The sequence below is a fragment of the Carettochelys insculpta genome, chromosome 2, assembly GCF_033958435.1.
Source record: "Carettochelys insculpta isolate YL-2023 chromosome 2, ASM3395843v1, whole genome shotgun sequence".
Lineage (NCBI taxonomy): Eukaryota > Metazoa > Chordata > Testudines > Carettochelyidae > Carettochelys > Carettochelys insculpta.
Genome location: NC_134138.1, coordinates 130458138 through 130485354, shown reverse-complemented (window position 1 = coordinate 130485354; position 27217 = coordinate 130458138). Strand labels below are relative to the sequence as shown.

Here is a 27217-nt window from a genome sequence, read left to right as displayed (position 1 = left end):
AACAGACCCAATATTTAAGGCACAGCGTCCTTATGGACAGAGAGAAGAGGCAGTTCTAGTAATTTCTGCATTTGCTGCGTATGTTCCATTGAAAACCGGAATAACACAAACACTTATCACATGCTTAATGTTATGCACTTGAGTAGTCTCACTGAGGCTTTAGAAATGAGTGCAAGATCATGAAATGCACTTGTCTTTTAATTACGCAAGTCCACCCCCAACTCTGCCAAGAGCCATGTGCAATATTGCACCAGGCACTATTTACCAGGCTGGGTTCAAAGAAGTTATCCTTACAACAGAAGGCCAGTTTTATTGAAATAGTTGAAGTCTACATGTGTGATGATGCGAGCTATTTATTAATTATTTATTGAGAGCGGGAGAATGGAGTTGTCTCTGTTAGCTTGATCTGACAGATGTACAGCAGTGTTTTCCTTGCAGATAGAATTTAGTTTGCATTAAAATTTAATTAGGTTCTCTGCCTCTTTTCCCACTACCTACATCATTTCCTTCTCCTTACACTGCACTCAAGCTTCTTTCCCACAACTCCCATTGTCTCTTTCGTCCACTATCATCATCATGCCTTGTTCTCTGCTGCGGCACACACTTAGAACAAGTTCCTCATTAATCTTTTCCAGGCTCTCTCTCCATGGCGTCTCTTGTATAAGAACTTTTGAAAATTTGCCTCTCCCATGACAGATTAAAGCCGCAAAACAATCCAGGTTGGATTGTTCCACGGAGTCATCGTCTATGATCATCATTTTCTTTCCAGTATTATTGAAGTCAGTGGACTTTGGATCAGACCCTTAGTTTGTGAATTCTTGGGAGCAGAAAAGTTATTATGGATTTGAATGGATTGATTTCCAAAGAAGAGCTGAGCACTCACAAATCCCACTGAAATCAAGGGACGTTTCAGACGCATTTGCACTTTTCTTAATCACGCTTGGTTGGCGCATGTTACATGTTACGCGGTGCTTCACTGCTATGGAAATACATAATCAGTACAACAATGTGCGTGTCTCAGGAGAGAATTTTTAGCTGTTTGATTTAAGCTATATGGTTTTATTCAATTCCATTTCATTACTCTGGGTAGGGACCATCCCTCAAAGAGTACATTTCACTGGAACGGGGCAGGAGAGATGCTGGCTTTAAATAAATAAACAACATGTCTCCATCCTGGATCCTGGGGAATCTCCAAGGCAAGGATCATCTGCTCATCTGTTTCCACAAAACCCCTGCTGCCAGGGCTACCCCAACTGGCAGCTCTTCCAAGAAGCAGCCCCTAAAGTGGGGAAAGGGATGTTGGACACTGTGAGGCTGGGACTTGCTCCTTTCCATGAACACAGTAACACATTATGCCTGGCCTACGCCCTGCTCTATCCACTCCACCTATGTTGAATGGGGACCACACAGCCACAGAGGGTTGGGGCGGCTGACTGTCGCAGAGCAAACGAGTACAGGAGAGACTGCTGTTTTTTAACCAGTTTGTTTATGAGAAACATCGTGGTACGTTTCAGGGAGCTTTGCATGAATAAGAACTAGTTCTGTTATTAGTGCTCAGGGATGCATGGAAGTGAGTGATATACTTTACGCTTTGGATCAAATTCTGAAGTGATTTGAGGATGCAGCCCCGAGCAATCAATGACAAAGTTCCACACAGCTGGGGTGGGGAGCAAATCAGACTTCAAGCCAGCTGGGCATTGGCACAATCAGAGCAGCAGCCTCCAGCATTGGACTGATACACCTGCTGATGCAGACTCTTCCAAATGCCAGTGCTGGAATGGAGGGAGTGCCAGTACACTTTGTTGTGCCCTGAGTGCTTTCCTTGGCTACACTCCTTAGGTTGAGGACCTGGATCAGCCCTCCCATGGCACTCTGACAGCACTGAAGGATTCTGCATCACAGTGGATTAAGGCTGGTTTGTGCTGCCTTTGTTTATATTTTGGCCTTACTCAAGCAGACCCTACTGCTGAACTCCTTGGGTAAGGGCTCAGAGAAATCTGAGTAGGGACCTCCGAATTTAGTGGCAAAATATGGATCTTTTGCTGTCTGTGTTAATTTTTTTCAGCTGAGTATATTCCTTTCCGTACATTATTTAAGGGCGCTCAGCCTTGCAAGATCCAGAAGACTCAGGTTCCCACTGAAGGCAGAGGGAACTGAGGACAATCAATATCTTGCAGGAATAAGCTCAAAAGCTGGAAGGATGTAGGTTGATTTCCCGTTCAGTTGATTTACCACATGTTTTGGCATGGAAAGCACCAGACACCCATTTAGCTTGCAAATGACCTGCTTTTCCCATTTATATATATGAAAAAACAGCTCATCCTTCTGCCTTTGCAACAGGATTACATGGTCATAACAATTGCAATCCTTTGTACTTGTATCTATGCTTTAAATCTCCCAAGGACTCAGTGAGCACTAATTACCCATTATCATGCTGCTAAGAAATACAGTACCCTGTGTAGGCAGAGAATTGGGTGGGTAAGAGATCTCCAGTGCCCACATGTGAGAGGGGCCCAGGGAAAGTGGCTTTCTGACTGTACAGGTTCCCCATCCTGCAGATCTAGCGGGATGTGCATGCAGTGAAAACTGGTATCTCAACACTTTTAGCATATTTGGCCCTGTAGGTGCTTCATGGTAGCACTCAGGAGGAGCACTGCTCCACTGTGCCCCCATCAAAATTTTAATGGAAAGGCCGCACATATCCCCCTGTGGTTGGCACTGCTTGCCCCCTGTATGCCTGTAGGTACCAGACTCTCCAGTTTTGGTCATTAGTTTTTCTGCTACCAGTGTGTTTGGTATATCTGTCAGATTCTTGCATCCTAGGGGGCTGATGAAAAGCACAGAACCAAATCTGATGTTGTTCTGAGGGGATTTGTTAGCTGGGTTGCACAGGGGATATGATTTAGTAGCTGCTCTTCGGTTGCAATCTCCTTCTGCTTGAATATGACTGCAAAGTTTTCTGGTGAGGCTTAGCAACATCCCATGACACAAGACTTGTGGGAAAACAAGAGCGCATAGTAATGTTGCTATTATAGTCTGGTAAAATCTTGGGCTTTGCCATAGAGCCAACTTCTGCAACTTCAGCTCTGCGAACACGATAGCTGAAGCTGACATAGATCTACTTGCTGTGGTGTCTTCAGTATGGTAAATCGAGGGCAGAAACTCTCCTGTTGACTGCACTGATAGGTATCCTTCTGGTGAAATACTGGAGTAGATGGGAGAGCATTTGGAGGTCAGTTTATCACATTACGATAAATGGACCCCTGCAGGATCACTCGCTGCCCATAGATCTGGTTGGGAGTGCAGCTTTGCCCTTGTTCAGACCTATACTTTCTGCTTCATTGGCCATGCCAAGTCACATAGGGGAACATCTGTCATGGTGAATTTGGGGAAATATGAAGGGTTTTAAACTGTAATTTTTTTTAAGTGGAAGATGAAATTTTCAAAGAGGGGGTCATCTTTGCATTTGTGTGAAATATGGCTATTTAAACACATGGAAAGTAGTGCTTCCTTCCTTCTCTTCATCCCTTAGGCATCCAACCATACATGTAAATGTGTAAACCATTTGCTGTTTATGCATATAAACAAGGTTAGTATGTAGTGTGAAGTCTGTCTTCTGAATGCAGAAGTGGTAGTGTACCAAGCTGCATGCATTTGTGTTTCCAGGTGCAAAGTAACACAAGAAAACGGAAGGTTCTGTATTGAATGTGTGGCCCAGACTGTTTAGGTAACTTTAGGAGGTGCATATACTTTGCAATTTCATTCAAAGAAACCCCAAACCCTATCACTGCAACCTCTGTTTCCCTGAGAACATGTTGTTCTCTATGAATGTTTGTATTTGCTGCTGTTTGTGAGGAAAATGAATGTAGTATAGATCAATGCACACACTTTTTTCCCCTAAACTAGTTTTGGCTTTACTTTTATTTTAGGGTAAAGAATTTTTTGAAGATGTGGGCAGTGTTAGTCCGAGTGGGGAAGCGAGCATGCCCAGTGTGTCTACACTACCCTTTGGTTGTTTATCTTACTAGTAGTGCTTGAGAAAATGTTGGTTCATAAAATGTGGGTGTATGTTGGTGGTGTGTCTGATCATGCAATCAGTGAGGCGTACAAGATGAACTCTTGCCAGATCATGTGACTTTTTGGGGACTTTTGCAATACTTTTTTCTTTTTAAGCCTCAGCTGCTGAAATCAGTTCATTAGAGGAGAATCTCAGTTTGCTGTTAAATACTACTAATAAAAAACATTCTTAGCCCTGAAAAGATGAACTTGTGTGATCTAATGGATTAGAGACCAGGAGACAAATAAAGAGGCTCTGAGTTTTATGGCTTAAACATCATGAGATTTTATAAATTAATCTTATTATTTGCAAGGGGGCCTATCTCCTAGTGCTTTTTGAAGGCTAAGGTTGCCAATACTCTGAAAAGGTCAATTTCTGCAAGCCAGTTGCTTCCAAAGAGGCAGTGTGCCCAGCCCTCTGGGCGATCCTGTCCGTCAAGGAGGCAGGAAGGGTTTGTTTGGAGGACTTCAGCCTGGTCTTGTTGATGAGGTTGTGGCACTGGAGTTTCTGCAAGACCCTCCCTCTGGCTCATGCAGTTCTAATTAAACCCAATCAATCAATCCTTCGCTCTTAAGTCATTTGTTGTCTTCTTTTCTAATTCACCTCCAGGCTCTTCAATAATTGTTTGGTCAGACACAGTACCCAGCTTTTGGGAAGGAAGAATAGGGTATGTCTGTGCTGCAGCTGGGAACCAGCCTTTAGACTTGAGAGCTCAGAGCTCCACTCTATCTTTAACATGCTAGCTTGAGGGAGCTAGCAAAAGCCTGTCTAATGAGCTGGGATGCTTCGTCCTGCTCCAAGTGTCCCCTTTGGCTTATTTCTGCCTGTTTTCAGGCCCGCCAAAGAGTTTGTGGGGCCCAAGGCAGCATGCAGACTGTGGGAATGGGGAGAGTGCGGGGCCCAAGACAACCCCCTCGCTTGCCTTGCCTGAAGGCCAGGCTTGCCTGTCATGACATGGTGTCTCGCACCCTCCCAAATTCTGAACACGCACACCCAGGGCCAGCCTTAGAGAAATGGTCTTCTGGACAAATTTGTAGTTTGGTGCGTTGGCCTCTGTTAGTATGACATCCTCCCCACTGCCCTTCAGCCCAAGGGCTCTCCAGGCCCCCATCTTCCTGCCCCCAACTGCTGCACTGTGCTTCCTCTGCTTCCCAGCCACTACACTGCGCACCCTTTGTTTCTAGCCCAGTGGTTCCCAGCCTGTTCAGTAACATGGCCCACTTCAATGAGATAAACAATTCCACAGCATGCCCACTTTTTCAGCTGAATCAGCTGCTCATAAATGTCACATTTACTTACATTTACTATGGTTATGGTCTTACTAGAGAGGTTTGCAACATAATAGTGCATATAGCAAATTAAACAGGGATCAAATGGGACGTTGAGTAATTGAGAAACTGCTGAGAATTTCAGCAGGTACTCAGTTACTCGTGCCAGCAGAGAGGTGGTTCCAGAGAGCAGGCTCCTCCCTTCACCAGCCCACTGGAGTCAGGGCGTAGCATTTAAATTGTGTGCCAGCTCCAACAGGCTACCACCCTCCCTGCCCCTTGTCACAGCAGGGAGGGGATATGAGCTCCCTGCCAGCCTGTTCAGCCTGGGCAGCAGCATTTCATCTGCCTCTCGGCACAAATGGGCTCCTGTAGGGTTGGCATTTCCCCCTTGAAAAAAACCACCATGAGGGGAACTGACAAACCCTGTACCTGGTGGGACTCAGGCAGCCTTGCTGCTTGAGCTCCAGCTGGTGTGGGGTTGTCAGTTTCCCCCAGTGATGGATTTTTGCAGAGCTGCAGTGAGGGGACACTGATGAAATTTCATGGCACACTTGAACAGTTCGCACGGCACACTGGTTATCGCGGCACACCAGTTCTAAAGCACCGCTGTTGCCCCTGCAATCCATCCTGCACCCACGTGAGGAAACTGAGCTGGGTGCAGGAAGCAGATGACATGGCTGCTTGCTCCATGAAACATTGCTCCTTTGTGTATCCCTAGAGGGCTGGGAGTGGGAGCTAGGGGTGATGCCACTATTCCCTGTAGGCAGGTCACGTCCTGCACCTGGACTGATTGAGGAGACGGCACATGAGAAGCACCTCCTGATGCCTCCCAGCATGACCCAGGTGGGGAAAAGAACCTGGAAACAGGAAGCACTTGTCTTTCTCCCCTGTCACAGCTCCATAGGGGGACAAGAAGTACACTGGGGGTGGTGGGAAGCAAGCTGTGCATCAGTCCCCTTCCACCCATTCCTCCACCAGGAGGCAGCTGGGAGAAATCTAGTTGCCCAACCCCATGGTGCAGCCTGGCCAGCTGGGAGTAGTTTCTGACTACAGTAGCAGAACACACCTCAGTGCTGTTGTGTAGTGCACGCTGGACCACGATATCACAGATGGTTACCGGGGTGGGCTGTCCCTAAAGCCAGCCCTGAATGCAACAAATGTTTGGGGAGTAGTAACGGAGAGGTAGCTGAGTTAGTTTGTACTCCAACAGAATAGCGCAAATGTAGTGGGTCTGTCCCATGAAAGCTCATCACCGAGTAAATCATTTGGTTAGCCTTTAAAATGTTTGTGGAGTCAACATTCCTATTTCCAACTGAAATGGAAAATACATCCCAATCTGAAACCAAAACCAAACCATGATATATCATGGAACAAAACTTGGTCACCTCATTATTTGCTGTTCTAAGCTGAATAGTTGTGCGTTAGCCCCACTAATCAGGAGACAGAGTCTAGACAAGAGTAATTAAGTTCAGCCTGGTACTATGTTGCCATTTCGCTTGTGCTCCTCTCTGCAGGATGATTTCACACGTTGGCTTGGCAGGCTGAAGTGCACACAGGTACCTGGAATTATGCAGCATGAACGCCGGGTAGGTCGTGCAGACCCCAGAGTAGAGGTGAAGGAGGAAAAGGTAGGGAAGCATGTGTGTTATTCATCTGGCTTGACTAGGTTAGTTCTGTGTGAGCCTGAAGGACAAAAGGCCCTGGACTTTGTCACTTGAACTTGCCGTGCAGCAAACTCTTCTGTGAAGAGCTGCTATAGGAAAGCCTTCATTTGGCAAACGACAGAAGACAATCTAGAATTACCTCATGTTAAAGGGGCTTGTGCCAAAATATGGCAGCTCCAAGTCAGGAGAGAATGTGCAGAACAAAAAAGCTTTTGTTTTGTAAAGATAAACTAAGAAAAACCTGTTATTGCTTCAGCTTTGCCCCACCCTCTAAGAAGTTCATTATAAATGTATGCATATTCATAAAGTGCTTGTGTTATGGCATGCTTGGGAAAATCAAGTCGCTCCTTTTGAAGGAGAGATTTTTGTGCCTCGTTCTCATAAGCTTGTTGTTATGATTTTATTACAAATTAATATTGATAGATGTTTCCTCTGACACTGTATTCACTAGAATGGAATCATTGCTTTGCATAACAGGATTGGAGCTTCTGAGTCATCATTTTTCAGCTCCAAAGGAAAAGCATTTACAAATGATTGTTCAAGTCTAGGATGCTAGCAATTGAAAGACTAAGGTAGAGCAGTAGTTCCATCTAGTGGTAAGAGCAAAGTAAAACGCCTTGAAGGAGCTGGAGGGATCATTACTTAAAGCCCCACAACAAAAGTACAAAGACATTTTGTGGAATGGTACGTTCTGCTCCAACAATAGGCAGTTGTGGAGTATTTTGGCCTGGTAGTCCATTTGTCAATTAACTTAGTTTAGTATTAGTCTATGCAACCTGAGAGCCCAGAAAAAGGAATATAAATATGAATGTGGATTACAAAATAGAGCTGTCAAAGAAAAAGAAGTTGCAATCTTGAAAATAAAATGGTAACAAACCCGATAAAAGCTGGAAGATATTGGTTTATTTAAATACGACAATTCTATGCAGTTTCAAAATGCCTTCAATCCAAGATTCTCAAAGCATAATACAAATGTGGGTATTTCCATCCTTAGTTTGCAAATGGGACACAGAGAGAGGGAGAAGCCCAAAATTTTGATCAGTGGCATCTAATTTTGATGCTTGGTCTATGACACGTGAGCCTGTTTTTTAGGAATGCTAAGAACTGTCAACTTGAAATGACATCAAGTCAGATTTAGATAGTCCAAGGCTTACAGACAATCCAGGAAGTTTTTGGAGAATGTTGGGGATAACTTCTTGGTACAAGTGATGAAGGAACTGACCATGGGCTTTGCACAACTTGACCTGCTGCTCACAAACAGGGAAGAAACTAGTAAAGAAATACAAGTGGGAGGAAACCTGGGCTGCACTGACCATGAGATTGTAGAATTCAGAATCCAGACAAAAGGAAGAAAGGTGAGCAGTAATATACAGACCCTTCAGGAGAGTGCACTTTGACTCCCTGAGAGAATGGATGAGCACGATCCCTTGGGAAACAAAGATGAAGGGGAAAAGAGTTGAAGAAAACTGGCAGTATTTTAAAGAAGTCTTACTGAAGGCACAGGAACAAACCATCCTGCTGCATAGTAAAAAATGCAAATATGGTAGGCAACCAGCTTGGCTTATGGGGAAATCCTTAGTCAGCTTAAATTCAAAAAAGGATGCATACAAGAGATGGAACCGGGGACAGCTGACTAAGGAGGAGTATAAAAATACGGCTGGAGAATTCCGGGCATTAATCATGAAAGTGAAAGCACAATTGGAACTGCAGCTGGCAAGAGATGTGAAGAGTAACAAGAAGGGTTTCTACAGGCATGTTAACAATAAACAGGTGATCAGAGAAGGTGTGGGACCATTACTGGATGACGGAGGTCACCTAGTGACAGATGATGCAGGAGAAGCTGAAGTACTCAATGCTTTTTTTGCCTCAGTCTTCACAGACAAAGTCAGCTTCCACATGACGGTCCTAGACAATGAAGCATGGGAAGGTGGAAGGCAGCCATCTGTAGGGAAAGAACAAGTTCTGAGCTATCTAGAAAAAAACTAGATGTTCACAAGTCCATGGGTCTGGATTTAATGCACCCGAGGGTACTAAGGAAATTGGCAGAGGTCACTGTTGAACCTTTGGCCATTATCCTTGAAGACTCTTGGTGATCAGGAGAGATCCTGGATGACTGGAAAAAGGCAAACGTATTGCCCATCTTTAAAAAAGGAAAGAAGGACGATCCAGGGAACTATAGATCGGTCAGCCTTACCTCAATTCCTGGGAAAATAATGGAGGGAATCCTCAAGGAATCCATTTTGGAGCACTTGGAAGAGGGGAAAAATGATCAACAGTAGCCAGCATGGATTCACTGGGGCAAGTCCTGCCTGACCAATCAGATTAGCTTCTATGATGAGGTAACAAGCTCTGTGGACATGGGGAAGTCAGTGGATGTGATATACCTTGACTTCAGCAAGGCTTTTGATATGGTCTCCCACAACTTTCTTGTCCATAAGTTAAGGAAATATGGATTGGATCCTTGGACTATAAAATGGTCAGAAAGCTGGCTTGAGGGTTGGGCTCCACGGGTAGTGGTCAATGGCTCAATATCTGGATGGCGGTCGGTTTCAAGTGGAGTGCTGCAAGGCTCGGTTCTGGGGCCAGTGTTGTTCAACATCTTTATTAATGACCTGGATGAGGGACTGGATTGCACCCTCAGCAAGTTGCGGATGACACAAAACTAGGGGGAGAGGTAGATATGCTGGAGGGTAGAGAGAGAATCCAGAGTGACCTGGATAAATTGGAGGACTGGGCCAAAAGAAATCTGATGCGGTTCAACAAGGAGAAGTGTAGAATCCTGCACCTGGGGCGGAAGAATCCTAAGCATTGTTACAGGCTAGGGACCGACTGGCTCAGCAGCAGTACGGTGGAAAGGGACCTAGGAGTTATGGTGGATAAAAGGCTGGATATGAGTAAAAAGTGTACCCTTGTAGCCAAGAAGGCTAACGGCATACTAGGGTTCATTAGGAGGAGCATTTCGAGCAGATCTACAGAAGGAGTTATTCCCCTCTATTCGGAACTGGTGAGGCCACATCTTGAATATTGTGTCCAGTTTTGGACCCCCCAGTATAAAAAAGATGTGGATTTGCTGGAGTAGGTTCAGTGGAGGGCAACAAAAATGATTAAAGGTCTGCAGCACAAGACCTATGAGGATAGGCTGAGGGATTTGGGCTTGTTTAGTTTACAGAAGAGAAGACTTAGGGGTGATTTAATAGCAGCCTTCATCTTCCTGAAGGGGAGCTCTAAAGAGGAGGTTGAGAAACTGTTTTCGGTGGTGTCAGATGGCAGAACAAGGAGTAATGGTCTGAAGTTGAAGAGGGAGAGCTGTAGGTTAGATATTAGGAAAAACTACTTCACCAGGAGGGTGGTGAAGCATTGGAATGTGTTGCCTAGAGAGGTGGTGGATTCTCCATCCCTTGAGGTTTTTAAGTCCTGGCTGGACAAGGTCCTGGCTGGGATGACTTAGTGGGGGTTGATCCTACTTGAAGCAGGGGGCTGGACTAGATGACCTCCTGAGGTCCCTTCCAGACCTGTGATTCTGTGACAGTCTTTTTGTTCTATGTTTGTACAGCACCTCACACAAAGGGAGCCTGGTCCATGATTAGGGTCCCTTGGTTGCATGGTTGTACCTATAATTAATTATAAAGTGTCCAGAGTGTCTCTAGTTGGGCACCCAAAGCCAGAGTCAGACTGCCAGGGCCCGGCTGGAAGGCTGGGCCAAGGGCAGCATGCTGACAGCAGGGCTCAGCCCTTGGGCAGTGGATGATATAGTCAATTGAAGTGTGGAGCCCTGAATGTGTGAGGTCCCAGGCAACTACCTTGCTTGCCTTGCTCTAAGGCTGAGCCTGCCCAAAACTGAGGCACCTGTGGTTAGATGGACTCTTGAAAATGTGAACCCGAAAGGTCTTCAAGCCATGTCAAAGTTGGGAATAGAGCTCAGGGGTCAACTCCTATTCCTGTTTAGTCAGCAGGAGAAAATCCTGGTAACATCAAAGGAGACAGGTCCTAGCTTCTCTCTCTCCAAAGCCACCCTTTCTGATCTCTGGGTTCTATTGCCTCCTTCAAGAAACCAGATGCTGCTGATGAGGGACATGCTGTTCTGTGCAGGGAACGTGAAAGGGAATGGGAGTGCCTCAGGAAGGGGAGATGCAGTTCTGCACGCAACCCTGATTTCTGTTAAGGGAAATCCTGAGTTCAGAAGTTAAATTCTGGCTACGTGATCAGAATGAGAGCAACTGAGATGATTCTTCAGTGAATGGGAATGACTGACACTGCTGGGACAATTAAACAGCCAGGCATGCTAGGGGGTATGTTTAAATTATTTTAAGATGCTCTGGGCTGCCTTAGGTGTTATGAAGCTCTGACACACAGCCAAGAGAATCTGATTCCTCAGGAGCACGATGATCTCATGGCAGCCTCACCCTCTGGACTGGCTGCCTGAATGCAATTATATAAAAAGTCTATAAAAGAAAAGGAATCATTTGTAGCTGAGGAACACACAGAGCATTGTTTCTCTTCACCTGTGTGACTCAGCCAGCTCAAGCTGTCTGTTTGGGCTATCAACTAATATACTGTGTTGGGAAAGCTAAATAGTACATGACAGAGAGAAAAAAATGGAGGTGACATGAGATTTTCCAGATCTTTTAAATCTGTCCCTTTTCATTATTAGTAGTAAATTATTCTGTCCCTGGACTGCACCTTCCATCTCAATGTCTCAAAGTGCTTGACAGATATTAATGGATGAAGCCTTCCAGTGAGGGAAACCAGACTGATGGCTAAAATAAGTAACACATTATCATTGTATAATATCTGAATAGAGCAAGGCATCTCACAGCTCAAGCCACCAGTGGCCACTGGTACTCTGTCAGGGGCAGGGAGGAGCCATCCCCTTCCTCACAAATGGTGACAGAGTGTTCTATGATAACACTCCACTGCTGTAGGTTCTGTGGCTCTTGTATGGTGCAAAGATAGATGGAATCCGCATAGCTGCATATTCACCAATGCAACCTCAGTAAAGCCTGTCCCCATTGCACAGATCTGCAACAGATCCACTGTGTCAAGTTCATTGCCCACAGAAAGAGGCTGGGTTTCATCCCTAAAAGCAGTAACCTTTCTGATCTTTCTCTTAGTTTTCAAATTGACAGACCATTAACCTGTAACTTCTTTAGGATGAAATACTAACGAGATTCAGGCTCATATCCGAATAAATATGAAACCCAGTAGAAAAAGGATTTCAGAGAGTGCACTATCTCAATGCTGCTTAGGTAGCTGAAGCAGCTGCAGGAAAGCTAATAGCAGGGTTGAAACCAGACTTGCCAGCAATTTCATTCTTGGCCAGACAGTCAGCTTTTTCATGCATTTGTCTGGCTGTCTCTTGTTAGGGCTGCGAAAAGGAGAGCAGTTTGACTTTTATTTAGTTATTATATATACATTTTTCTGCTGAATTCAGCTCTGAAATGCATAACAATTCAATGGCACTGTTTCCAAGAATGGTTGAGTGACTGAATAATGAAGATGAATCCTGATTATTTTTTTCCTGAAATCTTCCTTTCCAGGCAGCCCAAACCCAAGAATGCGCTTTTAAAGTCCTTACAAAATAAAAGAGAGCTATTCATTTGTCATTGCTTATTTTTCTATACATCCAGTGAAAAAGATTTTTTCTGTGGCTTTTCTGTCACAATCCTGGGTGCCCTCCAGAAAACAATCTGTCGTTCCTGATACTCCAGGAAGTACACAAAAGCAGTGATTTTTAATAGGAACTAATTTAACGTACCTGTGAATTGGTCTGCAGCAGAGGTAGTGTTCTGTACTTCATTTCACTTAGGATACTCCTCTTGACAAAAGTGATGGTTCTAAAGTATCGTTGGGTTGGCAAGAACATTAATTAAACTACCACCAGTTCTGACAATGCTGGTTGCACGGAGCATACAGTGTGTTACAGTATGGGAGTAGCTGTGCAGAGTTCCCAGTAAAATGAAGCGCCGTAGAAATGTCTCTTCTTCAGCCCTGTGTGTCCCAAAGAGCTTATTTTGTGTCTGGCTTTTGGATGAGGCTCACTATGTAAAATGTGTATGTGTGTGCCATTCCCACAGAAAAATCTTGCGAATCATTTAACTCCTAACACACGCACCGGGAAGCTTTCAGAAAGTCCCAAGAATATTCTTTTGTTTCAAATAAAAGGAAAATGTTCTATGCTGGATTTTGAACATATTGGGCAAAGCTGTAACTGCTGTAAATCATCACAGTTCCATAGATATGAGTGTATATCAGCTGAGGAACTGCTTCTAAATATCCCTGGTGTTCTGTCTGGAAAAGTTGGTCATCTCAAACAAAAGGGGCACAGCTGCAAAATAACCACCACTATAACAGTCTGCCAGTGCACTGTGATGTCTGTGGTCTGTTGCACTTAGTTATTCATCATATATGTATGCAATGTTCTGATATCAGCACTACAATTCAGTTCCAGGGCAATACTTCCAATTATTTGTGGTCCTCTGAGATTGCCTGTGCACTATAGCTTGGTAGCAGAGAAGAAAGAGGATGATGCAATATGTAGCAAGCTGGCTGGCAGGCTGAGTGCACCTACCATCTCTACAGCTGGGCCAGATCTTCATACACTCTACAGTGGTTTAAACAGAGCTTAGTCACCAGCCCAACATTTTTCCAAAATGAAGTAAGCCCCTGAGACTAGGTTTTATGACTGAAAATATTCACTGTTTGCACCATCTTTTATCATGTCCTAACCCATTATTAAACTGACTGCCGATGTGAAATATGGATCAAATCTACATGGAGGCGAAAAGGTAAGTAATGTGAACTTCACGCTTTAAAGCCTAATGGAATGACTTTCCCTCCAAACTGTATAGCCATTGTAAATCATTCTTTTAAACACACTAATGAAAGACCTGACCCAATGTAAGTCTTGGCAGCATCATGGAGGTCCATGGAGCTATGGTGATCTACACCAGTTTCTCCCCCAATGGGCTTGCGCCTCTTCCTGGACAGGCTAGGAGGTTTTGGTTTCCATCATAAAGCTCTAAATTGTTTGGAATTTGACTACCTGAGAAACCACCTCTCATCTGCTGTGACAAACTCTAAAAGGGAAGAGGTCTAGTTACAACAGATTTTCCTTGATTCATATTGTACTCAAACTCCTCCAAGTCCTAAAGAGCCAAGAGGAAGAGTGTGAAACAGAAGCTCTGTATTCTCTACATAACTCTGCTCCAGACTTCCTGTATGACCTTAGGCAAGGCACATGAGCTCTCTGTGCCTCAGTTCCTCATGAATAAAATGGGGATATTGCTTCCCTGTCTCACAGGGGGTATGGGAGAAGAAGGTCCATTCATGTTAGTGAGTCTCTCAGATTCTAGTTACAACTCATACATAGCTAGAGAGAGGGAGTCTGAAACTTGGTTTTCAGGGCAAACTGCAAGGCTCATGTCTTTTGGAGGTGGTGGTGTGAAGTGGCAAGGTGATGGAGTTTGCTATTAAGTGGGTTCATTTATATATCATGGGCTACAATTCTGAGCACAGGCTGACAAAGCTATTTTGGATTTCTAGCGCTGTGAGCCTCACAAGACAAGTCCTCAGATGATACAGATTGTCACAGCCCCTCACTAAAGTCAGTGGCACAATGAACTTGCATGCCTTCCATTTCTCCATCAGTCACTAGCGCCATGGAACAGGGGGTGGTATGAATAAAACTTAAAGTGTGAGTTCTATAGGAGTTTGGCAAAGAAAACTTCTATGCCTTTTCTGTGGTGAAAAACGTAGGGCCTGATCCGCCTGCCCCAGCTCCCAGTGGACCTTATGGGAGTTTCAGTAGTGCCCAGGTGACTTAGGAGCAGCAGTTCAACTTGGGACTGTGTGCTCCTTAGTTCCTTAAGCACTCTGGCCTGAGTCAATAGTTCAGGATACAGCCTTTTGCAATGGATTTGCTTACCAATAAACTTGCCGGCAATAACAAAACTCCCAAACCCAATCCTATCAATTTAATCTGTAAATTTCAATGATTGACACACACTGCTAACCCACCCTCCACAGCAGGCCTCTCAGATTTAGGCTTCTTTCATCTATGACTCTCATTCAGCCATCTAGTTCTTTTCCAACAGCGCAGGAAACATACATTAAACTTCACTGCCACTGCAGCAATTACTATAGCATATGAATGGCATCTCCTTTTGCACATAATCTTGGTCTATTAAAAACCAAGTGCTGCTGTTACATCCAAGTCTACTAGCTGGCATCAACACACAGCAACGTGCATTTGCTCTGAAGATTTACATGCAGAGAAGAAATTTGATATGACAGGCTTTATATTTTCAGTTTTTGCAATTGAAACGAGGCCATGAACATTTTATTACATGTTTAGTACGTGAGTCCCATAAGCCTTTGCAGCAGTAGGACTATTTTGTTAGGGTAGACATGATTCTGCACCTGGTTAGCTTATTATTTACACTGTTTTATGCTGCTGTAGAGCCGCTGATGTTGCTGAAATTACTCCTAATTGACTATGGAGTGAGAAGCATGACACTTTCTCTTAGTGCCTAGAACTGAGTGCTACTGTTTTCCATACCCACCTGCAGCGAGAGGAGGGCTTTCTGATGGTAGCCAACTAGCTAGGCATAAGCAGACTCAACAATTGCTTAGGGCCCTGAGCAGCTATTTGCTTTTTAGTACATGTTATGCGTGCCCGTGTGGAAATATTCCTGTTTAGGGCTCCAGTGGGCTAGAATCACCTCTGCCCAATGGTGCCAGTCTTTAGCCTTTCAAGCTTCCGTGAGTCCCAAGTTTGCCTTGCAAGTTAACAGTAGATGCACCCCAGCGTCCTAGTCCCCGGATTCTATTGCTGCCTCCATTTTTTTTACCCAGCACACATTTTTATAATGCATAGAGCCTTGTGCCTCATGATGGTGCTGAACTCTTTTGTTCTCAAAAAGTTAATCTGAATTTGCGTAGTATATATGCCCCAGTAGATAGTGGCAAGGATGATGTGTTTTTTAAGGGTAATTTGCCAAATCACTTGGTAAAATGTGCACATGTTGATAGTTATTGGGTCGTAAACATTCTAAAGAGGTATGCTAATCAGAGACCCATACACCTTAGCTACCATTGTGGTGCTGAAAGAGTCATTTAATGTCCTGAAAAAAGAGTCACAGAGTATGTAAAAATGTACGCATTCCTTTCACTTCACCCTCTCTGATTAGATGAATGTGGGTTCCGTGATTCTACCAGTGTCTTGGAAGAAAGTTTCATTGTTTATTCATCCAAATGATTAATGTAGTTTTTTTAATGTTCAGCCTCAACTTCCATTTTTCTGTTTCATGTCATTCTCTAATTATTATTTTTTGTACTCTTAATCATATTCCTTTCTTTAAAATTGGAGCCCTTTAGATATTTGGAGAGGGTTGGTTAGAACAAATCTTAATTTTCACAAATTGTTTTGAACATTTAAAGCACTGTGTGGTGATAAGAATGATTCATGGTATATTAATTATGTTAGTGTTATCTTTCTACCTAAACACACCCATAATTAATTCTTTTAGCCTTTCATCCCTGAGGATTTCTTTCAGGCTCTTAATCATCTTTGCTAATCTTCTACTGTGATTCCATGGCCACAACCATCTTTACTGTTTCAAATATGGTCAAACCAAGCCAAAAAAGAAGGGAAGATAAATACTCTGGTCCATGATATTTTGACGATCACTGCACAACCCAAAATAATTTGACCATCAGATTAGATTGTATAAGATCATATTTATTGTGCCATTTACTGCCACCCCTGTCTTTCTTGGCATTATTTTTTTTAATCATTTCACCTTCCCATTGTATTCTGTGCTTTGGTTTCTCCACAAAATAAATGTTGCATTTTCCTGCATTGAATCCCATTTAGTTAATCCCAGTCTAATTATCAAGTCCTTCTAAATCTGTTTTCATTTTCTCTTTTTGCATCTTGATTTCCCTTTACCTCCTCTGCTCCTCCTAGTTTGGTACCATCTGTGAATTTAATTGATCCTCTTTTTTGCTTCTGCTTCCAGATGACCACTGAAAATGTTCAACTAAACCAGACTCTGGTAGGACCCCTCTAGACACTTCATCTAAACACATCCTGCAGCTACGACACAAGGATCTGTAGGGTTTTCTTTCAGAGGAGATAATGCATTTGTACTTACCATTAACACTGGCTATAGTTTAGAAAGCATTGAGATCTAACTTGGACAGATTATTAAATTCACCTATGTTATGATAAAAGATAAGAAATGCATTGACAGAGGGATTTATTTCATGCTAAAAATCTTTTTTACAAATGGTAATGAGTCTTAGATACTAGAAAATTCTGGAGACTCTGTTGCCTATATTGGTGTTAAGTTGGAGAATATTTTGCCAAGTCATCATCTTTGATTGTTCGGTACATTTCTAAGAAGTGAGGGAGTGAAATATTGAATGTGGTTTTTGAGTTTATTTTGCCTTTGCTTTTGCAAATATCTTCCACGTGCATATATTCCACTGTTTTAAAATCATAAGGATAATACAAGGAATATTTTGGACAGTTGTTAGGATAATAAAATATATTAAACAAATAAATCTGAGTCAGAAAGTAAAGCATTGCTTACATGCTGTCATCACCTCCACATTCAAATGCACTGCTGAGACTGTGAGTCATAGTGAACACAGATCATTTGGCAGTGAAATCCATCCAGAAGAGCTTTGTCTCTGCAAACATTGCAGCTTTGGGCCTTTCATGTCACTTTCTGTGTGTGTGAACCTGTCTCCCTCTCGCCTGTTTTCAGACAAACTCCCTTATTTTGCTCCCTTTCTCCATTCTATGATTTTTCTCCAGTGCTGTCCCTTGTTTTGAGCCTGATACAGAGTCCCTTTAAGCCAATTGAGTTCCATGGGTCTTGAATCATCCTATTTGCTGAGAAAGGTCTGGCAAACATGCGGGAAATATAAACAAGCCCAGTGTCTGTTGGTACTTTTGCAGTAGGTACACCAGTGCTGGCCCCTGCTCTGCACATTGTGTGGAGTTGATTTTGCACAGAAAAATTGGTATTTGTATGGCTAGTGTTACCCAAATAAAAGTGAGAACAAGCAGGGAAAGAAAGGCAGAAAGCAGAAAGAACAGTGGTACAAAGTCAAGTGTAATTTGAAGAATTAAAACACTCTCCCATTAGCAAACAAATGAAAATCTATACTTGATCGGATAGTAAAATTAAACGTTGAGTGAACTCAGAGAGAGTGGGTAAAGACTATGTCCCTGTTATAAGACAACTAAAGTTTGTATAGCTCTAAAATATTTGACTCAGGCTGTTAAACTGAGGATTACTCCATGAGAGCAGTGGGGGGGGTCATACATAACTTTAAGATATTAATATCAAGCAAAGGGAGGCACTGTACCTCTTTACAGTTCTGCAAAGAAGGTGGCATGATATAGCATGAAAAATACCACAGAAAGAGAATGGTGAAACAAGCCAGAATCACAGATCTTTAAGTAGGTGTGCTTACAGAACTGCCAAGTTCTGAACATGGCAGTAGACTATTGTACCACTAACTTTCTCACAGTGTCCAGGCAAGAGCAGTTCATAGAGAATAACTGAAAGCTCAACAGTAGATTCAGAACCAAAGATGAAGACCATCAAGTGCATGGAACTTGTGTTGGATGAAAGAAAGGTTAGCTTGTGGGCTGGATCCCAGCAAAGATTTTCATCCCATTCTGGGATTTTTAAAAGTGCAACTGGAGATCTTGTGCACTGCTCTCATGGAAGACAGGAAGGATAAACTTTCTTTCCTTAGACCCAGAGCTCATGTGGTCTGAACTCCAGGGTGTAACCAAACCTATATATATATATATACCATATACCATGGAGATAATTGAGCTGGTGATGTGGAAAATGATCCATTTGACTACGATACTCTTAATTGTAAATTATTCTTGGGGGGAATGTTAAGCTAAGGAATGTGGAAAGCTACAGAAAGAAAGTCAAACAGATAAATCTTTCTTTTCCTTCACCTTTTCTTTAAGGCTAATGATAAAGCAAGCAAGGAAGAGACCAAGCATAAAATCAAGAAAATTTAAGACCAGAGAAGAAAGAAACACAATGCTTCACTAAAGGACCAACTCAGCTAGCTACACCGTAGTTCTTTCAATAGGCTCCTTGATTCAGCAAGTCTAATCTCCACTTAAAACTGATCTAATCCTCTAGTTTAATTTTATAATTAGACCATTTGGGTTTTTTCAATGTTCATCCCTATGAGAAGTTGAAATTATGAAAAGCCTCCCTCACTCTCTGCCCTGTCTTTCTGATTTTCTTTAGATGCTATTTTTCTACACATTCTTTAAGGGACATTTTTATATGTGGTCAAGAGGGCAACATTTTCATGGCATGTGTATGTGCTGGGTGTGGGGGGGCGGGCAAGGGAAGAGGAGGAGAAAGCATGGGTTTTCCCATACTGCGGGGTCATGACCTGCCACCTTAGGAGGTCATGGTTGAGTATTTAATAAAGTTTTAATTTCCTTTCTTTCTAGGGCTGGTGCTTCAATGAAAATGCAACAACCCTGCAAACTACTGGCTGCTCTCCCTTTATCTTCATCCAGGAGTTATTTTGTATGCAATTGGAGTGGGATCATGGGGGTGGTATGTTCCCACTGGTGTAAAAGTTTCTAGTATAAAATGACAGATTCATTCTTGCCCTTGATTCACTGGGTGCTGCTGTCTCTTTCCCTAGGAGCTAAATGCTCCTAAGTTTTTAAAAAAAAGTCATCTACTACTTATAACATGGACGTCACTCATACCAAGCATATGTGCAACCTGTGGAACAGACCTTATGACCACCTGCTCCAAGACCAAATATAGTCCTGTTACCTGAGCTAACGGAGAACACCTGGTGGCTATGGAGTATGGGGGTCCTCGGTATAAGTCACCTTGCAAAAGTTGTTTCACGTATACATTAATTTATTCAGGAAAGTAAATTCATTGTGTGTCACACTGATCTGTGCTTACATCATTTGGTGGCCAAGGGGCCAAAAGCTAGGAGTATAGCTGAGTTGTGTGGTGGCTGGGCGGCAGGTCCTGTAGTGCAGGGGACCTGGAAGCAAGTACTGAAGTCACGGGGGATCAGTGGGGAGCTGCGGGAAGTGGTGGTGGGGAGGTCAGGAGACTGGCAGGGAGCCAGGGGGTGGGGCTGGGGAAGCCAGTGAGGGAGCTGCGGGGAGCTAGTGTGGGACTGGCGGAGAGCTACGTGAAGCCAGGGGAGACCAGTGGGGAGCCAGTGGGGAGCCTCAGGGAGTTGGTGGGGACTAGCAGGGTGCTACAGGAAGTGGGGGGGACCAGCAGGGAGCTGTGAGAGCTGGGGGGAGTTTCAGGGAGCTGGCGGGGTGCTGTGGGAAGCCAGCGTGGTGGGGAGCTGGACTGGTGGCTGTGAACAGCTGCAGGCTGCCTGGATCTGTGGACAGTGGGGAGCCACAGTGAATGGTGGCTGCTAGGACCCAGGTGCAGCCAGAAACTTAGACCTGGCTTCCTGGACCTGCGATCAGTAAAGAGTCAGCAGGGAGCTGAGGGAAGATGTCTTTACCTCCTTTGGAAAATTCTCTTATCCAGCTTGGGTCAGGCCCTGAGGTACAACCTGTACAGGTACTGTACTGTATGGAGTGCAGCCAGGAGGCAGATGTACTGCCCAGCAAGGGCAGCTGGAGACAGGGGCAAGCTGCAAGCTGGGTTGAAGGGAGGAACCTATCTCAAGCTAATTACATTATTCCTTATGGATACTAATTTCCCTTTATAAGTCATTTCTCTATTAGTTGCATTATTTACAAGCATAACCTGGATTTATAACGAGGATCTCATGTAATTGTAGAAGGGGTATATGCTCTATGGGGCCACTCACTCGCTCAAAAGAGACAGTCTGGTTTTTGCACGCATACATGAGCAGTACTGACTAACAGGAGGCAGTCCTGCCACGCATGTTCTGGTCATTACATTTCATAAGCAACTGAACATTATTCAAACCCTCATGATTTTCTGAAAGAAAGAGTAGGTATGTAGAATTTCTGAAATGAAGGCAACAGGTGAAGATTTGGAGGCTGAGAATGTATGTTCTTTTTGAATCTGTCACATCTGATATTATTGTCTTAAATCTGGCTCCCCTGGAGAAGTCCAGTACAGAGATTAGAAACTGGAGAAAGTATACTGCTGTTTGAACCTTTTAAAAATAATCATAAAAGGAAAATGAACCTTGGAAAGGAAAGCCCAGCAAGGTTACATATGTGTATGACTGGGAAGGGATTTAGACATGAGTACTGGGGCTAAGGTTTCCCAAATACAGTCTAGCCCACTTAATATCAATTTTTCTCAAAGACAGTCACAGCTTTCTATTCACCAAACCATTTTGCACCAATCTGGTACAATGTTGCTTGGTCAATATCAATTTATTTTAAACACTAGCTTGTTTAATAGCAATTGAAAACCACTGATTCCCTGATTTCAACAGCTCATTGTGTCAGTTACTGCCTCGCAGCATACACTTTTTCCTCCATCTCATCTCTAATTAACTACGCTATAGAAAGCAACTGTGTAGAACAAGTATGGGATGTTGATTTCAGCTTTTTGTTTTTATGGATCCAATCTGATGCCCACTGGAGTCAGCAGGAGTTCTTTCACTGGCTTAGGTATGTGTGGACTGAGGCATTATTGTTTTCAGGTGATTTCAAATGAAACTGCTTGGGAGAAGAGGACAACCACACCTGTTAAGGTTTCTTCCTCTTGTTAAGATACAAGCAATAGCCTAGAGTTCAAGTTGCCCTGCATCTGAGGGAGAGAAGGTATTTGAAAGGGGCTCTGTCACTTTTTAGGTGAGTGTCCTAACTACTAGGCCATGGAATATGCTCTTGTGGGTTTCCTTAATCTTTCCTATTGTTATTTTTCCAGTTTAATTAAGTAATTCAATCAGTAAATATGAATTGGCCCATTGAAAGACTTAGGCTGACTTATGCCTATCCCCCTGAGAAGGACAGGGCTTAGCATGGGGGTCTCTGTTTATTGGGCAGCTTAGGTGGCTCCTTGCATTTGCAAATTGCACTCTCAGGAGTTCAACTTCTCCCATTCATTGTATAGACACTGAAGACTCTCTCTCTTCTAGCTTTGTGGATTACAGTGTTGTTCAAGAGATTTTGTTTCTAGGCTCCTAAAGGTTAGGTGCTGTGGCACTATGCATAATTTCCTTCATGTTTCTGAGCCTTTGTGATTTCCACTGATGTTGGGGAAACAAGTCACCTACTAGAAAATCCCATGTAAGGGCAAAAACTGTGGTAGGTAGTCAAGATAAATTCTGACTGTGGCCTTGTGTATGTGTGGTCCTCCACAGTTTTCAGTTATTAATTTAGACTTACTTAAGCCGGTGCAACCCCTTGTCTGAACTCCTTTATTTTGGTTTGAGTGATGTTGACTGTCTTAGTTTAAATTTATCCTTAAATGACTTAAGCTAAATTGAAATGGTTCTGGTTTAAACTGAAATGTGGGCACCCTTTGCACTGCTTTAACAAAACTAGGTTAAAAATCACATAATGAGTTTAAACCAGGGCAATTTTCTCATGTAGACTTCATAGATGCATATGCATCTGTCAGTGCTGCTCCATAAGGGCTTTTTTTTTTATCCTTGTTTTGGTTATACAGTAAATTCTTTCATCTCTGGCAGTCGTCTAGAACTCTCAACTAAGCAGTATTTTAACCATAAGGAAACTTTTTAGTTATGTTTTTTGTAAGGACAGTATAGGGAGAGTATACACAAATACCGCAAATATAGTATATTTACAGTGAACAATACTACTGTTGGTAAATAAAGTTGGCTTCATACATTTTTGTTTCTTAACATCTAATCTTGGTATTTCTTTTGTGGTATGTGTTGTCAGGTAAACCTCTCTATTCTCTGAAATATTTGAATGTCTGGCAACTTCCTAATCCTGGGGCTGCTGGATTTGAAAGATTACTGTATTTAAGTTTAAAATGTGTCCTAATTTAAAAAAAAAAAGAAAAACTGAAGGTTTCAGAGCATAATGAGTTGTAAAACATCTAACGATGCTGCTTAAATTTCATTGCCTTTATTTCTTTAAATAAAAAAAAAAAAGGAAAAATACCATGCAGTGGTGCAAATTCAAATAGAAACTTCACAGAATGGTGATATGTCATGTTTTTTGTTTCATGCTGATGTCTTGGAAATATCTTTTGGCTCTTACGTGGGTTACAGTAAGAAAAAAGTTTTTGAGATACTGAATCTTACTGGTTGATTAGTGGTTTGTCCTATTATTTCTCCCAGGTAATATCAAGAATACAACATGGTTCTATTCCTCGTTGTCAAAAAGTTACTTAATTTTTTTTTAAAGTTGTGTAGTACATGAGCAACTTGAAGCACTCTAATTTGCATAGTCCTCTGTACTACATAATATGCACAAAGAAGCACTTTTTAAAAATAAAATTCTTTTGGGTTCTGATACTTTTCTGGATGATTCAATTAGCTGTTAATAGATGCTCACAGTGGTGTGTTGTAATAGGAAGTCAGGTTGGAGTTAATGGTTTCCATAAGGTAGGACCATTTTAGAAACAGTCATCTTGTTTAGCTCAGCCATACAATCGGGGCTCTGTCTTTTAGAGCTTAGCTTGGTATACTGAAGAAGCAGGACCCTGTTTTATTACTTTTCCTCTACTGCTCAGTTAATTTGAATAGTTATGGCTATATGGGACTGTGCAAGCAGAGATTTAACTAGAGTTAAGATTCTTAATGGTGGTTAAATTTGCCTGTCTCCAGACAGCTGTGTAACTGGCTTCTGAGCAATTGAGTTTAAATATTTTCTTTTTCATAGGATGTAGTTTGCTTATTTTATCAAGTATAAAATGGTTGGTTAGTTTGTTACTAACAGATCCACTTGTTCTGAAACAAAGTAATTTTACTTAATGATACATTCTTAGTTATCTATGACTACTCTAAACAACGGCTTCACAATGCTTCTGGGAAACAAATACTCCTTGGCAGTAATTCACTGTTGGGTACTAAGTTTTTATTAAAAAATCTCAGTAATGTCTTTCTGTGGAAGTTTGCAATCAGTGTGCTTGGTCACTTTGTTAGCTGATGTGTTCTTTTCCTGTCTTTAATTGTAAATTATGATGACAACCAATTGTGACTGTTTTTGCTTAGTCTTGATCATGGTGTCCCCTAATATATGTAAATGGACCCCAATGACTAAGATGTCGGAGCCACATCCATGACTGGCAGTAAACCAAACTGTTAGGAAACCAAGTCAGAACAACTCTTTCTTGTTCTTAGTAAATTTTAAAAACCAAGTGATTTTCGTCAAGTTACAGTTAAAACTACCCTTTCTCTCAATGGTGTCAGGTAGCAGAACAAAGAGTAATGGTCTGAAGTTACAGAAGGAGAGGATCAGGTTGGATATTAGGAAAACCTACTTCACCAGGAGGGGCGTGAAGCATTAGAATGCGTTCTCTAGAGAGGTGGTGGATTCTCCATCTCTAGAGGTTTTTAAGTCTCTGCTTGACAAGGTCCTGGCTGGGATGACTTAGTGGGGATTGATCCTGGTTGAACCAGGGGTGTGGACTAGATGACCTCCTGAGGTCCCTTCCAGCCCTATGAGTCTTCCAACCTCAGTGACTTGCCCAAGGTCACCCTGCAGCTCAGTGACAGGGCAGGAACAGATTCTAGTTTTTTCACATTACCAGCTATTGCTTTAACCACTAGATGACACGAACTCTCATCCAAAATCAGACTCCAAGCAAAGATTGGAGGATTAAGCTTCTGAGGGCTGCAAGTATTTTGCAACACAAGTATACCCTGTTATGATGTCAGGTAAATTTTAGCAAGTATTTAAGCATATGTGCACACTAGGCCTGGACTATGACTCAGGTTTAAGTCCAAACCCCCCTTCTGTCTGTAATCCACATACCTATGTGTGGTTAACTGTCGCAGGTAGTGGTACCTAGACCATGTCAGAGAGAATGAATGGGTGTCCTCTACAGCCTAAGCTGAGATCCAGCTGGCCTTGAGCTCAAGCTGTAGAGGTGCCTGTACTAAACTCAGAGGTCCCAGGTTGGAGCCTGCCTGTGGGCAGTTACATGTCCACACAAAAAATCAGCCTGACTTGGTTCAGCAAGAATGGAGGTCTTAGGACACTGCTTGTCAGTTGAGGCAGCAGGCATGAGCCTCTGTCTCAGCTGTGTAATTTTGCAGAGTTGATGGACATCAAGTTGAAGACCCAAATAAAAGGCTTATGCGGTGTGGGTGGTGCTAACACGGCTGGGAGACCCACATCAGCAATTGTAATCCCCAGGTGACTTCTCGGGCAAGGGTTTGGAAATACAGGGACCACAGACAGAGGCTTAGTATATCATCTAGGGAGACATAAGCTAAGCTTACAGTGCAAAAAAGAGCTCTAGCAGTGAGACTTGGCCCAGGTCAATTGATTCATGCCTGTGGAACTTATGCTGTGGGACTAAGACATTTGGGCCTGGGTTAGAGCCCAGGCTTTGAAACCCGGCAAAAGGGTTGGATCTAATAGCTTGGCTCCAGCCAAAACAGAAGTGTCTAAACTGCTAGTTTTAGCCCCATAATCAGCTGTGAGGGAGCCTGGGCTGAACAGAACAAGTGAGTGGAACTGGCGACTCAGAAGGGAGAATGATTCTCATTGATATCATCCCCACAAGTAATGCCTTGGGATTAAGAGACTGCTACCAACATGCCAAAGGCTGAGCCTCTGTTTGAAAGTGTAATTCACTAGTGAATGCTCTCTGAGCACATATTTGGGTGGGAAGAGACAGGGTTTGGGGTTTTCAGCTAGTCATGTAGTTCAAAGAAATTATAATTGCTGAGCAGGCAAACAAAATTGTTCAAGCCAAGCCAGAATAGCAAATTCTAGAGCTGCAGCTGCAAGACACTTTGATTTGAGAGTGAGACTAAAGCTTTGAAACCTCCAGACCAGAGGTTCTCAAACTGGGGGTTGTGAGGTTATTACATATGGGGGAGGGGGAGGGACATGAGCTGTCAGCCTCCACCCAAGCCCTCTTCTTTGCCTCCAGCATTTGTAGCAGGTAGTCCTTCATGTCCGACATCTTGAGCTTGTACAGGCTTATTGGTTGTGGACTGTCATGGGGCTGAGGAGTCCAAGCTTTGAATGGCATGGGCATTCACAGTGAGGGCAAGATAATTGTCCTGGCTCTGTTAGTGCAGCTGCTGCTGTTGCTTTCTTCCTCTCATGAGCATCAATGAGGCATACGCATTGCTGCTCTCCAAAGTAGTTGTGTGAGAGCACACCAGCCTGTTTGGTCTTTTGCATGCTGCTCTAGCTGATCTGGTTTTAAACCAACATGAGCAATGTTGGCCTTCACAGTCTTAGGCCTTGCAAGAGGTATAATCTTGATTCCTTTTGCCCTGAGAAAGCTCACCATAGAGGAGTGGCTTAGGGATTCTTGACTCCTCCATACATTTGATGTGCCCTGTCCAGCGAAGCTGGGCTTTCAGAATCATGGCTTCAATGCTCGTAGTTCCTGCTCTGTCCAGGACTTCTGGGTTTGTAACTCTGTCCTGCCATCGAATGTGCAGCATTGACCTCGTGTGGAAGCGCTCCAGCAGTTTGATAATTTTTTCTGTACAAGGTCTAAGTTTCACAGCCATACAGGAGACTGATCAGAACTACAGCCTTGTACACTTTCAGTTTAGTGGACTGTCAGATATTGTGCTGATTCAACACTCACACCCTCAGACATCCTAGTGCCCAGCTGGTCTGGCAGATTCTGGCATTGATTTCTTTGTCAAGGGAGCCATCATTGGCTATCACGCTGCTAAGGTACTTGAACTCCTGTACTATTTTTTTTAACTCTGTTCCTTCAGTAAAGATTGAAGCGGGGAGAACAGCAAACCCTGGAGCAGGTTGAGACAGTACCTCAGTCTTTCCTAGGCTGATGGTCAAACCAAAGAGGCGAGTGGCATCAGCAAACTTGTTGACGATGAGCTGGAGATCAGATTCCTTGTGTGCCATAAGTGCCCAGTCGTCGGCAAAAAGGGCTTCAAGGATGAGCCTCTCAAGCATTTTGGTTTTAGCATTCAGACGACGAAGGTTGAAAAGTGACCCATCAAGTCTGTATTTTATGTAGACTCCATGGTCCAGGTCGCTAACTGTGTGGCTGAGGATGCATGTGAAAGAGGCTGAATAACACCAGGGCCAGCACGCACCCTTGCTTCACACC

General features: G+C 43.2%; 1 long non-coding RNA gene across 1 annotated transcript in view; it reads left to right on the top strand.

Moving 5' to 3' along the window:
* The first annotated feature begins 6935 nt into the window (after positions 1-6935).
* LOC142008675 (uncharacterized) overlaps positions 6936-27217 on the top strand; it is a 45035-nt gene continuing 24753 nt past the window's right edge. Inside the window, exon 1 of the long non-coding RNA XR_012644203.1 lies at positions 6936-6956. This is a non-coding gene — a long non-coding RNA (uncharacterized LOC142008675). The remainder of the gene's footprint in view (positions 6957-27217) is intronic.